At 41.4% G+C, this 19,427-nt stretch overlaps 1 pseudogene; it reads left to right on the top strand.

Moving 5' to 3' along the window:
- The first annotated feature begins 16,154 nt into the window (after positions 1 to 16,154).
- Positions 16,155 to 17,042, top strand: LOC104655062 (annotated as a pseudogene).
- The last annotated feature ends 2,385 nt before the right edge of the window (positions 17,043 to 19,427 follow it).

The raw sequence follows: 19,427 nt of genomic DNA, 5'->3' as shown, positions 1-19,427 counted from the left end.
ACTGCTTCCTACAGCTTCAGCTGATAGGTAACACTGCAATGCTATTCTGTCAAATGAGTTTAAGGTGGAGGGGGCAGAGTGAGCACTACGCATCCCAAAACACTTTCTTGGAGTGTAGCTTTCTGACTGTCTAGTTTAATTGAAGGATACAATTTAGAATCCATCAACTCTCCATAAATACTATTTTTCTAACTGAGGGTTTGATAAAGATGGAAGGTTGCTGTGAAGATTAAGTAACATGTTGCATGCAGAACACTTGGCCTGAACTTTGCAGGTTGTGAAGCCTTATGAAAGCTGTCCATGACCATCCTGAACTATCTACTACCCTTGGATGAAGGACACATGATACCTCCTCTGGCTACTCTTGGATATCTGTGTGATGTCTTACATACGTGGTGTATTTTTCGAGTCATTTAAACTGGGCTCACCTTGCCATCCCCCTCTAGTAGGATTCCCTTCAGCCTCATGTTCAATCCTTCTTCCTGTTCCAGACCTCCAACGCTCCTTTGTCCTGTTGGTGAATTTGGGCTCTCTCTTGTCATCTTTTCTTGCTTAGTCCTCTGCCTGCTTTGTTGGGATCCTCACTGTCTCTGATGTTCCAGAGAATATGGCTGCTCTAGACCCTGAAACCCAAACCAGGCTCTGACTGTCTCAACCTTTCTAGAATACTGCTGCCCAGATTGAGTTTCCCTCTCTTTGCAAGAAGGAAGATCTGACCACAGCCATCACATTTTATGGCTTCATTCTTGATCAATTTTCTCTAATTCTAGTGAGTCAGTGACACACGTGTAAAATTTCTCATAGCCGCTTCTGGGGCTGGAGGTTTATCTGAGAACATTTCTCTGGCCCTATCCAGCCACCACTTGGTTTATTCACATCCATATTCTTTGCCTTCAAACATGGAATCATTGCACATTCAGGCTGGAAGTGGCAGAGGTCATTGAGTCCATCTGCCCAACCACACAGACAAATGTGCACCTTCCCCACACCCACGCCATCTAACCTCCCTTTGTTCTCCATTGTATTGATTGCAAACGCTATCAAAAAGAATGTTGCGATAATTTTGCATTCTATAGCCTGAGGATATGCTAAGGGTGTATTTTTGCCTATATTTCTGCACACTGGTTGAGGAAATGTGCCCTGAATTCTGTTTTGTTTCCATTAACCTCTTTCTGAGAAATTACTGACCCTGAATATTGGAGCCGCAAATGGATTCTCTTAACAAGTATCCTGTCAGGATGCAACCTCTGTGTATTATGTGGCTTTTAGTCAGCAAATGCTTCCTTTCAATGCATCGACTCCCTTAAGAAGTATTTGTTTGAGTGACTTTCTCTGTATGAGGATTTTAGGAATATTTTTATCTCTGCTGTTTTAGGAAACCTACATTCAGAAGAATTTATAGTTCACCTATTTTTATAGCTGGCCATAGCTATTTAAAAACCTTGCTTGAGATTTTTACTTCTACCTGCTTGAGATTTTCCCAAATCAATAATTTTTCTGATTTCTCCATAGACTCTGTCTTAACCCTGTGCACCCATTCTTAAGTGAGATGTTTGTATCCTGACATATTTTGCACATTTCTATCATCCTTGAGAAAATCATGCAAAATTCTTTCCTAGCTCAGTGCAAAGCAGAGTTGTGCCACTATCATTTAGCCTCAACTTAGAGACTGTATGTTGAGACAAAGCAACACAATTTTGATCTTACATTATTCAAATGGGACCTGCATGGCCCATTGCAACACTGTCCTGCCCAAAGTTACCATCAGAAAACAGGCCAGGATTGGATATACTTCTAGAGAGCAAACTCCATGGGTAGCCACAACACATAGTCTTGGATCATTCATCATTTTCAGGCGATGCTGCCAACAACTCAGAACCCTAAAGCAGCAAGTATGTAAAGACTGGTCTCATGCGGGCTGTTCAGTTCTCCCTTCTCTTCTCTTCTTTATTTTCTATTGTAGAAATTTTTTTTTTTTTTTAGAAGACCCATTATAAACAGTGCTTTGTTTCTGTCAGTGAATACATTTGGAAAATCTTTGGAATCACGATTTAATATTGCACATACATTTTTTATGTATGTGCATATGCATGAATGTGTGTTTGTGTGTGTGAGCATTTGTGTGTGAAACTGGGGGTCAGCGGAGAGACAGTTGAAGTTGGAGACACTGGTAATATAATCAAACTGAAAAGCAAGTGCTCCCTAAAGCCTTGCTGGAGAGTCAGCCCAGAAAGAAAAGGAATTGCATTTCAGACCACCCCATCTCACTCTCTAAAATGCTGGCAATGCCCTGAGTTCTAAACCTCAGTTATTTATTTATTTATTTATTTTGAGATGGAGTTTTGCTGTTTTTGCCCAGGCTGGAGTGCAATGGCGCTATCTAAGCTCATACAACCTCTGCCTCCCGGCAAAACCTCAGTTATTAGTGACAAGTGAAATAAGGCAGCCTGGTTTCTAGGCCTAGCAGATTGGCCTGCAGTGAAATGTCTTAGGAGTACCTTGATTTTTGTCAGAAAGCTAAGCAGAGCTGACTCCAGATGGTACCTGTAGAATAATTGTAATGTTTTCGCACACATTACTTGTATTTGCATTTGTGGGGTATAATCCAAGTTGTGAAGCAATAAGCTAACAGAGGGGCTGTAGGAAAGACGTTTTAGCACAACAATATCACATTGGTTTTGGCAGCACTGGTAACAGATGAGAGCTGGAAGTCACCGAGGAAGGACGCAGACTGAAAGTCATGTGATGACTTTCACATGGCCAAGGGGATGCAGATTGGGTACGGCAATAGCTGGCAGTTTCTTCCAGATGGGATAGTTTTCTACCATCCTTCATTACATGGAGTAGAGATTTGTCAGTTCATGGTGCCATTGGCTCCTCCATATACCAGGAGCGACTTTAAATGAGCACATTAGACAGAGGGAAAAAGCAGAGGACCTATTATATCAGGGTGATGTCTACAGAAAATGAAGCTGAGAAAGCATTCATTGGTTTGCGGGAGGGGGGAGGAACAGGGTGAGATGGGAAAGAGGTGCAGTGAACAAAGAGAACCAAAGAAGAAGGGAGAACAAACAGTGTCTCACAAAGACAAGCAGAAATGAAGATAGAATGAGAGAGATGAGAGATAGGAGAAAAATAATTTCAGACAAGAGACAGAGGGCAGGAAAGAACAAAATTAAACACCTCCAAATAAAGAGATGATATGGCGAATGTGATTTTTTTGTCTTAGCAAGACTGAGATAGTAGCCATGCACCATTACTTAAAAATGATGCGTAGTAAGCACTGCATAGAAAACGGACTAGTTAATACAAAACTAGTCTAGGCCCAGCACTGGGTGTAGCAGGGTAGCAAAGTGTCTGGAGTTGTTGCTGGGAACCCAAAGGCTGCAGTATGGGCACGTTTGCTCTGCCCTGTAGAGCTGGTCCCGAGAGCTGCCTGGGGACTGTTTTCATGGGGCCATAGTTAGCCTGATTTGTGGAGATCTGAGAAGGTAACTAGAGCCGTGTTCTATCTGCTTGGTAGGAGGATGGTGTAGCGGAGAAGAAAAAGAAAAGAAGCAGAAGAGAGGCATCATTTAGCTGATCTTATGTCTTTGTATCCTCACTTATAATATGGTAAAATCTAATAGTATCAAACCCAGAGAGTTATTGTGAAGAGTAAGAGAGATAATACAGCAAGGTTGCGGGCTCAATAAATGTTAGCTTTATTTTTTTGCACCCACACATATTATTTTTTAAAAATGTGTAAAATGGCCGGGCACGGTGGCTCATGCCTGTAATCCCAGCACTTCGGGAGGCCAAGGTGGGTGGATCACGAGGTCAGGAGATCAAGACCATCCTGGCCAACGTGGTGAAACCCTGTCTCTACTAAAAATACACACAAAATTTAGCCAGGCGTGGTGGTGTGCACCTGTAGTCCCAGCTACTTGGGAGGCTGAGGCAGGACTGCTTGAACCTGGGAGACGGAGGCTGCAATGAGCTGAGATCACGCCACTGCACTCCAGCCTGGGTGACAGAGCAAGACTTCATCTCAAAAAAAAAAAATGTACAAAATATTATTAATATAGTAGTTTTTATTAAGTAAAAATACCAGTTTCTCATAACTGGTATTTTTCTCATAATCTAAAACACACAGCACACACGCATTGGGAAAGGAGGAATTGCACTAAAATCTTAACAGTGATTACTTTGGAAAAGTGAATCAGCACTACTTTATTTTTTTTCCTATGCTTGCCTGTATTTTGACAGTGAACATAAGCCAATTTTGTAATAAGAAATACATTATTCTTTAAAAAACTGAAAGAATCAGTCCCAACAAGGTCCATCTTCTGTCCTCTTTCCCAAACCTCCCAAAATGTAGATGCAACAAGATTCGACATTGGTTATTGTTCTCATCCTCTGTAAATGTAGATTTATTCTAGGTGGGGGCTTTGATGGTCATCCTACTGGTGTCTTCCTGCCCAGAGAGAGGAGTGCTTGCATTCTGGGTGAAAGGCCAAGGGAAGTTATTCTATCCTGGTTTGTCACTGTGCTTTAAGAAAGGCACCTGAAGCTTATAACAAAAGACTTTATTTGCTTGTAACTGTGCTGAATAAAGGAGCCAGAATTTCAGGCACATCTGGATCTGTCATGACTTTACAAGATCTGCAATAGGAAGCTTAATTATTTGGAAGGCCGTCTTTTTGCATATGGTTTATTAATCTGTGGACATCATCATAAAAATCTGGTGTTTAGCTGAGGCAACCGGAGGCTGGCTCAGTGGAGCAGCTGGTCTAGACTGGAAAGAGTCCCTCTCTAACTGGGTATGCATATGAGCCACCTGGGGGTAGCTGGGAGTGCCTGAAAGCAAGCATTTGTCAGTGGAGCAGTGCTTTCCCTGGGCTCTGTTTGGAAACGGGAAATGTCATGTTGTGTTTCCATTGCCTCTCTGCTAGAATCCAATGATCAGCATTGTAGGATATACTGGGATCTGGGTAGTTTCTGGTGGTGATAACGGTTTTAAGGAGCAGGAATGAAGATGGGGTTTGAGAAGGAGGAGGGTAGTGATGGGGTATCCAGTTAGGTTGCCACAGTCCAGTTGGAAATTGATAGAAACAAAGAAAGAGTTTAGATGTCAGTGCCTATGAATTGCTGTCCACATCAACTTAAGCACTACTTCATATTTTGATCTACTTTGGCACATTTAGATTTTGGGCAGGGATTTAGCCTTGCCCATGTTACCAGAGGCTATGTATGTAATAGAGGCATCACATGCAGTGACAGGTTTGCAGAAAAAGCAACCTTCACCGATACAGATCAAATGAGAGCATTTCCATTGAAAAGTGCAGCACTGGTTGTCTTCCCCTCCCCCTCCACCCCTCCACCCCCCGACAATGGTAACATTGCTACTCAGAGGCATGTTCAGTGGCTGTCCAAGTGTGGACAATACCTGTGATGCCGATGGGTGTTGGACCCAATGTCCCAGGATATCCCTGTTCTTAGGTTGAGAGGCAGCCTGTGGGAGGAAGCTTGTGGAGCAGAGGGCCTTCAAGACTGGGATGCAGAATGCTGACTATTCCCTGAATACAGAGCTTGAATGGAGGCTCCCCAGGTTGTTTTAGCCTTGGGCAAGACTCTGATCCTTTGTCAGAAAGTGGCAACGGAAAGCTGAAGCTCAGGGGTTATTCACACCCTTTATTCTTCATTCTTCGGGCTATTGCCAGCTCATCTGAAGGCTTCCAGAAGGCAGAAGGAAGAAGAGGCAGGAGAGGAAAGTCAGTGTATGATTTCCCCTCCTTTTATGTTAGTGACTCTGTTAAAAGGTATTGTGGTGAAGAAACAAAAGGTAGGAATAAAAAAAAAGTTTAATAATTTGGGGTTTTGAATGATCTCTCTACTTACATTTCTTCTATGATTTATTGCCCTTACCAATGAACCCCTTTGCATATGTGAGGGACAGGGCCTTTGCATTGAGTTGCATATTTGGTGTGGGAAATTTGAATTAATCTATTTTCATGTTCAATTAGATTGATGAGCAGTATGGCCACTCAATGTTATTCCATCTTGACTGTTGCTGAGGCCCTTTAAATATGCCATGAGTCAATTGATTGATAAATCCACATAAAACATTCTGTGTGCCTGCTATGCACCAAACCTGGAGCAGAGATTCAGGTGACCCAGCCAAGTGCAGTTCTGCTTTCATGGAATTTAATCTAATTTTAGGGACAGAAAATTAAGCAAACAATTAGGATACAATGTAGTAAGTGCTCTGATAAGAAAAGTCCCATGTAGAGCATGTAGCAGGGTCCTTGAGAGGATCAAGGAAGATATTCTGGAGAAACTCACTTCTGAATCAAGACCTGAAGATAACGTGACGGTAACAAGGAGAAAGGGTGGGGAGAGACTCATGTTCTAAGTAGGGTGACCAGCCTGAGCAACACCCCATAATCCCCTTCTACTGTGCATATATATTTAGAAAGTCATAAGTGACAATTCACTTATGAATTATAGAAATCAAGTTAGAAGATAGTTATTAATAGGTCTCTTATCAAGTAGAACTTCATTTTTCTCCCTCTTACGACACCTCCCCATTGGACTTTGCGTTGTTGCTACTTGTGTACATCTCCAGAGGATCTCTGCAGGCTCTGGAAGTTCTTAGTTTTTTGCATCTCTCAGGTAGTGGTTTTGCACATGGGCCTGTTGAATGTTGAATCAAAGAATAAACTAATTCAGGGCACACTGGAAATATAGTCTATGTCCTGAAGCCAACAGGGAAGGCAGCTAATCTTAATGTGTGGTCTTAACCCTTCAGGGCCACCTGGATTGGCCGGTGGTCTCGGTGCAGGTGACCTTTCTGAAGGTTCTGCTTCTTGACTACACTCCTTGCATCTTCTCTCCCTTTTTCCATCAGACTGACTAGGCTTAGCCTGGGCTGAGCACACTGACCTATTCCCTCAAATATCTTTCCTTAACTACATTCAAGTTGTTCTGATTGCAGGCCCATGCATATCCTTTAAGAAAAGTGAATTTTCATACTCCTCTTTTTCCTCTAGTTTTTGCTAGCTGAACTTACTGGTTTATGCTCAGTTGGTCAGAAGAACGATGGCTGAATCAGCTCTTGATAGTCACCAGGAATTGATATTGCTGTCATCTATGAGTCTCTTTCGTCTCTCTTTTCGCTGTCTGCTTCTTTCAAGTCCTTATTTCTAGGTTCAACTTGCTTTTCAGTTACAAATCCTGAACATTTTTTTTTCTTTTTTAGACGGAGTCTCGCTCTGTTGCCAGGCTGGAGCGCAGTGGCGCTGTCTCGGCTCACTGCAACCTCTGCCTTCCGAGTTCAAGCGATTCTCCTGCCTCAGCCTCCCAAGTAGCTGGGATTACAGGCGCGTGCCACCATGCCTAGCTAATTTTTGTATTTTTAGTAGAGACGGGGTTTCACCATGTTGGCCAGGATGGTCTCGATCTCCTGAGCTCGTGATTTGCCCGCCTCGGCCTCCCAAAGTGCTGGGAGAAAGAATTGTTTTTAATCACAATTTATGTTGAAAATATGATTTCCTCCATAATTATCCCTCCTCATACAAAACTGAATAGAACTCAAAAAGTTTAAAATAACCTCTTTGCTCCTAACCTAGTTAGACCTTTTAAACTCTCCACGATTACTAGTCACAGGCAAACTAAGGATGGTATATAGTTATGATTCATCCAACACATTTAAAAAATCAACACATTTGAAAGCTTTGTATGCCCAGACTCTGTGGTAGGTGCTGATGATACAAAGATGAATAAGCAGAACCTCTGCCCTCTGCAGGGGTACAAGTGAGTTAAAGATGGTGGTGGTGGTGGTGATGGTGGAGTGGGGGTGGGGGTGGGGGTGTGTGAATGAGAAGGTCCCAGCATGAAGATTTTTGTGCAGCAGTTCTCTGTGACACCGAAAGGGAATAGGGCCTTTATTCAGAAATTTCTAAGATGATTTAGATACAAAATAGGACCCAGTCTTTTGGGAGATTATAAACTGTTTTCCAATTTCCTTTTTTGCAAGTGGTTATAAAGCTACTTATATTCTTGCAGATTGGGTTCTCTTTGGGCCCTGGACTGGGTGAGGCTGATGTTAGAGGTTAAACCGGGGTAGGCCTGAGGTATTTGGGGATACTCAAACCTTCCAGATTTTAGACTGGTTCTCAGTGACTTGAAAGAGTTGATATGCCTCCAAAGAGAACACCTGGATAATTTTGCCACCTTCAAGTGGATTTTCAAAATCCTCAATGATTTGGGGTCTATCACTTTGGAATTTGTGGTACTTGGGAACAATTTAGGCTAATTTTTATTGTTACATTCTCTGTGAAATAAGACACTCATACACAGATAATATTGGAAGTGTATAAATGATTAATAAAATAAATTGTATTTAGCACTTTCAAAAGCATGTACAATTGACATACTAATTAGAAATAATACCTACCTTTTCATGAAGTCAGCTTCCTAACTAGAATTCATGTTATAATATATAACATAACTCTCTCACTCTCTCTCTCTATATAGAGTGCCAGCTTTTCACACGAAGACTTAGGGTAACTTGTGCTGATTTTCAGGCTACAAATCACCTCTGTGTTGTGCAAAGGGACAAATTAACCATGACATAAATCTAATGGGTTGTTTATTTCCAGACGTGGCAAATGCTAAAAAACCATGGCAACCAATGTAGTCAGAGATATGTGAAAGGGACTTATATTCTTGGCAAAAATGAATTTAAAAAAAAGGTGCAGAAAGTCCTGAAATACCCACTAACAGGTCTAGGCAATTTGACTTTTCCTTTTTCACTCTGGTGTGGTAGGTTATTTGTTGCTTCCACCGCAACACTTATTTTCAAGTTCTAAGCTCAGTGGCAGAGGCTCAGTCAAAAAGCCCATGGAATGTTTTATAGAGAAGGCTGTGGTAATGATAGCATATCAAGAAACTACAAAGAACTCAATGTGTACTGTGTGCCTTAAGCCACATTCTTTCTTTATGAAAGTCATCTCTTAAGATCTACATGAACTCCATTAGGCCACGAGAAAAATTACTGCATCAATTCTATTATTGGCGAAAAACTTAGCTGCTAAAGCTGAGTTTGTGGATGGTGAAATTGCTACTTGACTGTTGTACTGTTTTCAGTTATTTTATAAACCCATTGATGATTAATCAACCAGAGCAATCTGCATCTATTTGGTCAACAAATAATGACGCAAACTTTCTAATTCAAAACAGCCGGAATCATAAAATGTAAAGTATAGAAGTAACTATTTTGCTGTCTGGTTATTGCTATTGAGACCAGGTGGTTCAATCAAAGGCAGGAGGAAAGGGCTTACCTGTCTCCTTTTTTTCCAGAATTTCCCAGCTGTAATTCATTTCTGGGATAGGGTGTTTGTTTCCAAAAAACTCCATTTAAAATGTACCCAAATTCTTGAGCTGAAGTAAACTTATACTTTAAACTATGAGCCACAGAACTCCTGGGCTTCCACCTCTGGAAGAGTGGCCACAGGTCAAAAGGAACACAGAAAGGTGAATGTGGAGGGAAGGTGCAGTGACACAGTAAGCAGTGGTGGGGAAGAGAGCATTGGGAAAGGATTTTGAGGTGAGGGCCAGGCACCCTGGGTGGGTAGGTGTGACTGAGGCAGCTTAGGGCAGCCTGGGAGCCTCAAATACCCTTTGATGGGATCTAAGGGTATTAAGGTGTTAGCTTTCATGGTTTTGTGGAGGACTGACCTGGCTACAGCACTTAATTTGTGGGCCCCATTGAGGTGTGGAAGAAGGAAAGGAGCTGTTCCAGCTCCTATAGCTGACTAACAAACATTCTAAAATGCAGTGGCTTAGAACAATGACATTTATTTAACTCATGGATCTACAGGTGGAGCAGGACACAGGTGCTATTGTAACTCATGCAAATGCTGATCAACTGTCACTATAGATTAGTTTGTATTTTCTAGAATCTAAAATAAATGGAATTATACAATACTCCTTTTTGTCTGGTTTCTTCTACTCAGTATAAATATTTTGATATTTATCCATATTGTTGTGTGTATCAAGTGTTCATTCCTGTTTATTGCTGAGTAGTATCCCATTGTATGGATAGACCACAGATTGTTTATTCCCTTGTGGATAGACATTTGGGCTATTGTCAGGTTTTGACTATTATAAATAAAGTTGCTATAAATAGTTGTACACAAATCTTTGTGTAAACATGTATTTTAATTTTCGGAGAGGAATGGCTGGGTTATATGGTAGGTATATGTTTTAACTTTTTAAGAAATTTCCAAACGGTTTTCTATAGACTAGTTTGCATTTTCCAGAGTTTTATATAAATGTGATCATCCAGTATGTGCTTTTTCCGTTTGGCTCTTTTTACTCAGCAGAATTACTTTGAGATTCATCCATGTTGTTGCATATATTAGTAGTTAGTTATTTTATTGCTGAGTAGTATTCTAATGTATTGATACATCACAGTTTATCCATTTACCTGCTGATGGACCTTTGGCATGCTTCCTGTTTTGGGCTATTACAAATAAAGCTACCATGAACACTTGTGTGCAGGTTTTTGTATGGACACATATTTCCTGTTCTGTGTGCAGCTGAATCATCTGTGGAAAAGGTGAATTCTTCTGCTTTAAACATCAGGACTCCATCTGCCAGGTGCTTGCCACTCTTTCTGTCAGCAGCAGGCTGTTAATGATGATCTTTGTGTTAGGGCTCTCTAGAGCGACAGAATATGGATATAGATAGAGATACAGATAGATAGACAGACACATGATGGGATTTGTTAAGGGAACTGGCTTATGTAATTTTGGAGGCTGAGAAGTCCCACAATAAGCTATCTGCAAGCTGGAGAACCAGGGAAGCTGGTGGTGTAATTCTCAGTCCGATGCCAAAGGCCTGAGAATGCAGGGGCCTCTGGTATGAATCCCAGGGGCCAAGAGCCAGAGACCCTGGAGTTCTGATGTTCAAGGACAGGGTACAGAGAGAGGGAAAGAGGGAGAGAGAGAGAGAGAAAGAGAGAGAGAGAGGGAGAAAGAGAGAGAGGGAGAAAGAGAGAGAGGGAGAAAGAGAGAGAGGGAGAAAGAGCAGGCAAATTCACCTTTCTTCTTCCTGTTTGCTCTATCTGGGGCCCCAGCTGATTGGTTGGTGCTGCCCACACTGAAGGCCTATCTCCACTCAGCCAATATCCCTCAGGAACACCCTCACGGGCATGCCTGGAAATAATGTTTCATTTTCTATCTAGGCATCCTTTAATCCAGTCAAGATGATGCCTATTAATAAAATAACCATCACGACCTTCCAAGCGTTTTGTAGGCTCAACTTAACGATTAAAATTTTGTAGATGGAGTGAGGTAAGGTCCACTTTCTTCTTTTGCCTGTGACTGGCTATCCAGTTGTCCCTGTACCATTTGTCGAAAATAATGTTCTTTTAAAAATATATTTCGTGAGCTAATTATGTATACTCTGTTTACTTTTATGTGGTGCTGAAGTTTCTGCTTGATTAGCTTAGTGGCCAGCTATAGGACTGAATGAAGATTTTCTTAAATTCTTTGAGCAATCAATCTTCCACCCTTCTGTGTATGCTTTGGGGCACACTTTCAGTGCTTAGCAGTTTGCAACCCTACCTTAGCTTTCACTGCCTGCTTGCTCAGAGCCTCCCACTCAGCCAGAGGCGGAAGGTTAGGGTTTTCTCAGGTATTTCCTGGGGATGTGCCTGGTCCTGCCTATGTGTGTAGCCTTCTAGATCCCCAGGAATATCTTGTAGCTTTTAAAAGCTCCTTATGGACATTTTATTTCCAGATTTTTGTTTCAAGGTTTTTGGCCGTCTTTTTTTTTTTTTTTTTTTTTTATTCAATTAGTTTCACAGCCTCTGGCAGCTATGATGTTAAGCAATTGTGGCTGCTTTTGACAAATGCCCTGAGAATAGAATTTTTCTTATTGAGTGACTCTGAGTCAGGTCAAATGAAGAGAAACCCTATGAATGGGGCTTTTCATTTCTTTTTCTTAACTTTTATTTTAGGTTCAGGGGTACATGTGCAAGTTTGTTATACAGGTAAACTCATGTCACAGGGGTTTGTTGTACAGATTATTTTGTCACCCAGGTACTAAGCCCAGTACCCAACAATTATTCTTTCTGATATTTTCCCTCCTTCCACCCTCCACCCTCAAGTAGGCCTCAGTGTCTGTCATTCCCTTCTTTGTGTCCATGAGTTCTCATCACTTAGTTACCAAAGTTAGAACATGCAGTATTTGGTGTTCAGTTCCTCCATTAGTTTTTTAAGGATAATGGTCTCCAGCTCCATCCATGTGTCTGCAAAAGACATGATCTCATACTTTTTTATGGCTTCATAGTATTCCTTGGTGTATATGTACCACATTTTCTTTATCCATTCTGTTACTGATGGGCACTTAGGTTGATTCCATATCTTTGCTATTGTAAATAGTTCTGCAGTGAACATATGCATGCATGTGTATTTAAGATATTCCTTTGGGCTGGGCGCGGTGGCTCACGCCTGTAATCCCAGCACTTTGGGAGGCCGAGGCGGGCGGATCACGAGGTCAGGAGATCGAGACCATCCTGGCTAACACGGTGAAACCCCATCTCTGCTAAAAATACAAAAAAGTAGCCAGGCGTGGTGGTGGGCACCTGTAGTCCCAGCTACTCTGAGGCAGAGGCAGGAGAATGGCGTGAACCCGGGAGGCAGAGCTTGCAGTGAGCCGAGATCGCGCCACTGCACTCCCGCCTGGTCGACAAAACGAGACTCCGTCTCAAAAAAAAAAAAAAGATATTCCTTTGGGTATACACTCAGTAATGGGATTGCTGGGTCGAATGGTAGTTCTGTTTTTAGCTCTTTGAGAAATCACCACTGCTTTCCACAATGATTGAACTAATTTACACTCCCACCAACAGTGTATAAGCATTCCCCTTTCTCTGCAACCTTGTCAGCATCTGTTATTTTTTGACTTTTTAGTAATAGCAATTCTGATTGGCGTGAGGTGGTATCTCATTGTTTTTTGATTTGCATTTCTGTAATGATCAGTGATATTGAGTGTTTCTTCATATGCTTGCTGGCTGCATGGAGTCTTCTTTTGAAAAGTGTCTGTTCATGTTCTTTGCCCACTTTTTAAAGGGGTTGTTAGTTTTTTGCTTGTTACTTTGTTTAAGTTTCTTACAGATATTGGATATTAAACCTTTGTCAGATGCATAGTTTGTAAATATTTTCTCCCATTTTGTATGTTGTGTATTTACTCTGTTGATAGTTTCTTTTGCTGTGCAGAAGTTCTTAAGTTTAATTAGATGTGAATGAGGCTTTTCCAGAGAGCTTTCAGATAGGTTAAATAGTGGCAATTCTTTATGGCATTTTAGGAAGCTCTAAACCTGTTCTTTCCTCCCCAGTGGCTGCTAAGTTGCTGGTGTTTATAGTTTCTGAGGCTGCCTATTTTCAAGGCTATTACAGAGCTGGGGAGAGTAGACTAGACAAATTCAAACACCACAAAGCTTGCTCTTTCTAAGTGAGATTCAGCCACTTTTCTTGAATAAATGCTTATTGGATCCTTGTAAGCCTTTAGTTAATTTGTAGAGCTCTAAGAAAATTGATTTTAATTTTAACTATGTTTTTGGACTAGTGTTCTTATTGTTTTTATGGAGGAACGAATTTTTAGAGGTTCTTACTCTACCATACTAGAATTACTTCTCTCCAGTCCCTTCATTCTTACTTTGTATGTTTATCAGTATTCAAAGTCAATGAGAAATAAATGGGCTCCTGGGTGCCTACACGCCTCTGCAGAGATAGGGCAATGACAGTGTGTGGTTGTGTGGCATGACTGGTCTGCAGCAGTGAGTGTCTGAGAACCTGTTGTTTCAGCTGGAACTTTTCTTAACCTGGAGAGGAGCAAACAGTTAAGACCTGGAGAACAAAGGAAACAACACTGGTCAACAGCAGTGGTTGCACGTATAGGGCTTCTGAGTAAGTGTTGAATGCAGTAGCCTAAACTAATGAAATATCAAAAACTCAATTGTTACAGCTCACTTTTTTCTCATTTCACAGTAGAAAAAGATAACAGACTATGAAAGTTCTTGTCCAGACTTTTGTTTTTAATGTAAAAATGGATGCTTCTGCTTAGAGATAGAGGATACTGTTCATATGTTTCCAGTGCTTGCTGTCCCTTCTTTGACCTCCTCTTCATTGACAGTGGCTGAAGCTCACTCATTTATCTCTTCCCTTATTCTTCTCTCCTTTAAGACCAGGGTCCATAGCAGTAAATTCAGACAGTATCATGTGAGCTGGGAAATACTTGTGCAGAGGGTTGGTTTTACCATTTATTACCTTCAAAGAATCAAATGAGAAAGTCTAAACCAAGACTGGGAATAACTCCTTATTTTGAACTCAAATTTGCATTCTTACACAACTATTATCTAAAACTAACACACAATTTTTAACCAAAGCCTAGACCAAGAGATAATAGTTATGTAAGAAGGCTAATTTGAGTTCAAAATAAGGAATTATTTTCAAAAACAACAGCTCTAAATCTAGCTCAGTTGCCATTTCCTCTGTGAAGTCTTCCTCATTTTCCTCGGCGGAGCGAGTTTTTCCTTTTGTAGCACTTGATACATCTCATCTTTTACCACCTTCTCATTGTATTATAGGTATTCACTTACATGTCTATCTAGTTTAGTGGTTTTCAGCCAGGGGCAATTTTGCTCCCCTTTGGATGTTTGGCAATGTTTGGAAATATTTTTGTTTGGCACATGCGATTAGAGGGTGGTGCTGGCAGCTAGTGGGTAGAGGCTATGGAGTTGCCAAACATCCTACAATGCACAGATGGCTCTCCACAACAAAGAATTCTCCCTCTCTGAATGTCAGGATTGCTGAGATTCAGAAACTCTGCTCTGTTTATGATATTTGAGGGCAGGGAGCTTGCAGCTACACATATAAGACACAATAAATGGTAAATATATCAATCGGTTAAAGAAGAGAGTAAAAAGTCTGTTTGCTTATCAGTCTTGCAGTTACAACTAGTGGTTTGAGGGCTTAAATTGATGCATTTATATTTTTCTTTCCTTGGTTGGTCACTGAGAAGGAAATCCAGAAAGATCAAACAATCCATTTGTTCATATGAATAAATGTCAAAAACACATGAAAGATGTCAACCTGAGATGCACGGGGGGCAAGCTAGAAAATGAAATCCTGACATTTCTTCAGAAAGGCATCACTCAGCCTTACCTTAGCTGATGGGGCTGGCACTCCTCATTTGTCGGGATAGGCATGGCCTTTTATCTGAGTTTGTTTCACTCCTCTGTGTGGCTTTGGGATGTGGATTTGATTTGCCATTCTCTGTTATGCACAGAGTCTCAAGATAACAGCATGTAGAGAGATGCAGAGAACCGGGCAGCCTGTGCACAGATGACAGAGAGATGGGAGGCAAAACGTGAAGGAGAAACTTTCTGCTTCTATTTATTGCCATGTGAAAAGAAACCATGATCTTGCCTGTTGGAGAGAAAAGATAAAGAGCATGGAGGAAGAGACAGCTTGGCTCTCCAGACTTTGGGGCTCACTTATAGTAGGCATCACTGTACAAACTGCACTAGGTGGAGTGGCATCTTCCAGACATTGCTCTTGCAGGGAAAGTGAGCCCAGGTCTAACGACATATACACATATCCTCTGTCTGTCAGTGTCCCTGTCAGGATACGTGTACACAAAGCAAAAGCACAGAACTTGGAAAAGTTTGTCAAAGGGACTTATGTAAAAAGAATTAATGAATAAATGATTTAGGAAGAGACGAGGGTTTTTGTAAAAATTCAAGTAGTTGCTATTCATTGAGTATTTACTCTGCCAGGGACTTTTGCTAAATGTTTTCCTTTACTCTTCGTTCCTGTGAGTTAAGAATGTTCATCTTTTTATAGATTAACCTCCTCCCCCCAAAACACCACCACCACCACCACCACCACCACCACCAACAACAACAACAACAACAACAACAGCTAGCTTGCCTGAGGTTGCGGAGCTTGTGTGGTAGAGTTAGGATTTGAACCTAGGCCAATGATGCATTACTTTCAGGGAAAGGCTTTAGTTCCTTTGAAATCTGCAAAAAGTAAGATAGGCCCCACAGCCTCGGAGTCAAAGCCAGTTCCCAGCCCATTCAAGTCCCTTAGCCACCTGCCTCCTCTTTCCTTTCAACATGACGGATACCACTCTGTCCTTCGCTGAGGACTTCCTGGCAGGTGGTGTCGCTGTGGCCATCCCCAAGATGGCAGTAGTGTCCATCGAGGGGGGTCAAGCTGCTGCTGCAGGTGCAGCATGCCAGCAAGCACATCACTGCAGATAAGCAATACAAAGGCATTATAGACTGTGCGGTCTGTATTCCCCAGGAGCAGGGAGTCCTGTCCTTCTGGCACCGTAACCTGGCCAATGTCATCAGATAATTCCCCACCCAGGCTCTCAACTTCACCTTCCTGGCTGGTGTGGACAAGAGGACCCAGTTTTGGCGCGACTTTGCAAGGAATCTGGCATTGGGCAGTGCCACTGGGGCCACATCCTTATGTTTTGTGCACCCTCTTGGTTTTGCCCATACCTTTCTAGCAGCTGATGTGGGTAAACCTGGAGCTGAAAGGGAATTCAGAGGTCTTGACGACTGCCTGGTTAAGATCTACAAATCGGATGGGATTGAGGGCCTGTACCAAGGCTTTAACGTGTCTGTGCAGGGTATTGTCATCTACCGAGCTGTCTACTTCAGTATCTATGACGCTGTAAAGGGAATGCTTCCAGATCCCAAGAACACTCACATCATCATCAGCTGGATGATGGCACAGTCCATCACTGCTGTTGCTGGGTTGACTTCCTATCCATTTGACACTCTTTGCCGCTGCATGATGATGCAGTCAGAACTCAAAGCAACTGACATTATGTACACAGGCACACTTGACTGCTGGAGGAAGATTGCTCATGATGAAGGAGACAAAGCTTTTTTCAAGGGTGCTTGGTCCAATGTTCTCAGAGGCATGGGTGGTGCCTTTGTGCTTGTCTTGTAGGATGAAATCAAAAAGTACACATAAGTTATTTCCTAGGATTATTTTCCCCCTGTGAGCAGGCATGTTGTATTATGTAACATATCTCGAGCATTCTTGACAGACTCCTGGCTGTCAGTTGATCAGTGGAAACTATTTACTGGTTGAAGATGGGAAGCAATAATATTTATCTAACCAGTTTTCTCTTAAAGCCATTTCCATGATGATGATGATGGGACTCAATTATATTTTGTATTTCAGTCACTCCTGATAAATAACAAATTGGGAGAAATAAAAATATCTAAAATAAAAAACAAAAGCAAGACAGTTGAGAGGTAGAATTCAGTCGGCAAGCACCCAGAGTCCACTCTGTCCAGTAGAAGCCCTCGGAAGTGTTCTTTTACTTGGGTTTTAATAAAGACAACAAAAGAAGAAGATGGCACCGACAGAATCCATCCACTATAATAAGAACCGTAGCTACTTAATTATACACATATGGCTTACAACTTTTCAGGCCACAAACTGTGGGTGGGGTCACAGACACTGCCACCATCCATATGTCACAGACTAGTCCCCAGGAGCTAATGAGGAAACCCAGCCCTGTGTGAAACGTTGCAAGATTTTCTGAGTCATGGGGTTTCTTCCAGGTCCTTATGCATGTGTCAGCAGCTTGCTGCAGTACCTTTCATTTCCCTCCTCTATCTTTGACCTGACCACTGGCAGGCACCATCAGTGTGGTGCAGAACTTCAGAGTATAGACTCTGGAGTCAGACTCTCACCGATCATGTTCTGCTTCTGCCACTAACTTGCTGAGAACTTGGGTAATTAGCTTACACCTACTTTCCTTACTTACAGAATGAGAATAATGATGATTCCTCCATCAACATGTTGTAAGGATTAACTGAAAGATGCATTCAAAGTGCTTAGAATGGTGTCTTGCAAATAGGCCTTCTTAAAGGTTAGCTATTATTATTTTTAATTGCACTATATCTTCCATGAATGATAAGAAGCAGCAGCATTTAGAAGCTGCCTGGGTAGAGTACTCTTTAGAGAACTACCTGGGGACAAACTCCCTTGAAGCCAGGAAGTTTTTGAATACGGAGAGAAAATGGGAGAAGATGGTGACTCCCGGCCAAATAGACTGGGCTCCTCTCAACTCTTTCTCACGTCTCCAACGCACTGTGGAGAGTTTTATTTTTAATCCAAAACCATAGGTTAAAACTTTTTATTAAACATGCCATAATAATAGTATGTCTGGCATGGCTAAATATGTAATTTGTGTTATATAGCTATGATTTTCTGTGTGTGTATATATAAACATATATATATACACACACAGAATTTTCTATATATAGAAATTTCTGTATATGTAGATTATATAAAATCCCATATATCTACACCATGTAGAATAAAAATTTCTGTATATACCTATACACCTGTATATATACCAGATTTTCTGTATGTTTGCATTTATATATAAATATATACTTATATATACTTAAACTTATATTTAATTTGTGTGTGCATATATATAAAATGTGTGTGTGTGTGTGTGTATGTATTTGGGTGTGCTGGGGGGTAGAGAGCTCTTTTATGTGATGTTATAAAGAAGCTTGATTCTTAAAAAATTTAAGCACAAGTTGAAATGTATATTCCTTGACTCTGGATATTATGACTCAGGAGGCTGGGCAAGGCAGAAATAATTTTAAACAAGCATTTCAGGTATCTTAGAGGCAGGTGGTCCAGAAACTGCTGGAACAATATCTAAGCTAAAGTTCGTGGAACTAACTTTTTGGGAGAGGTTATCAAAGTGTCCATGATGGATGCCCTTCCTGGTCCCTCTGTTGTCTTCAGAGTTTTTCAGCCTCTTTAGTGAGTGTGAGAGCTGGCACCACTGAAATGGAGGGAATTACTCCCCACTCTTTCCAAGTCTTTTGAGACTCTTATTAGATGCTTCATTACACAGTAAAGCCACACCCTTCATATATCTTGAGTTGCAGAGAAATCTGAGTATGAGGTTGTTTTTGCCTAACACTGCTATCAATGGGGAACACGTGGGATTGGATGAAACCTGAATTCACGCTCGTGGGGAAATCCTAAACTTTAAAGACAGGCTCAGTGGAGGCAATACTTAATTCTGCTTACAAGTACCTATCTCTGCCTGAAACAGAAAGATCCTCATTATAATTGACCAGGGTTCTTCACAAATAAGATCATCCACACTACTAAGTCAAAGCATAAGAGGCATTTGTTAAAAAAATAAAAAAAAAAAGTTACAAAACCTCCAGGTAGGCCAGGAGGCTCTGAGATCAGGAACAATGCCCAAACACGTCTCAGGCCTGTTTCAGGGACAACCTTTCTGCATTGCTGTGGGAAGTTCCATTATAGGTTCAACTGATTGTAGAATCTAAGTCACATGTCTGTCCAGCTGTA

Source organism: Rhinopithecus roxellana, chromosome 16 (assembly GCF_007565055.1).
Source record: "Rhinopithecus roxellana isolate Shanxi Qingling chromosome 16, ASM756505v1, whole genome shotgun sequence".
Classification (NCBI taxonomy): domain Eukaryota; kingdom Metazoa; phylum Chordata; class Mammalia; order Primates; family Cercopithecidae; genus Rhinopithecus; species Rhinopithecus roxellana.
Note: the sequence above shows the minus strand (reverse complement) of the source record. Positions and strands in the feature narration are given on the sequence as shown.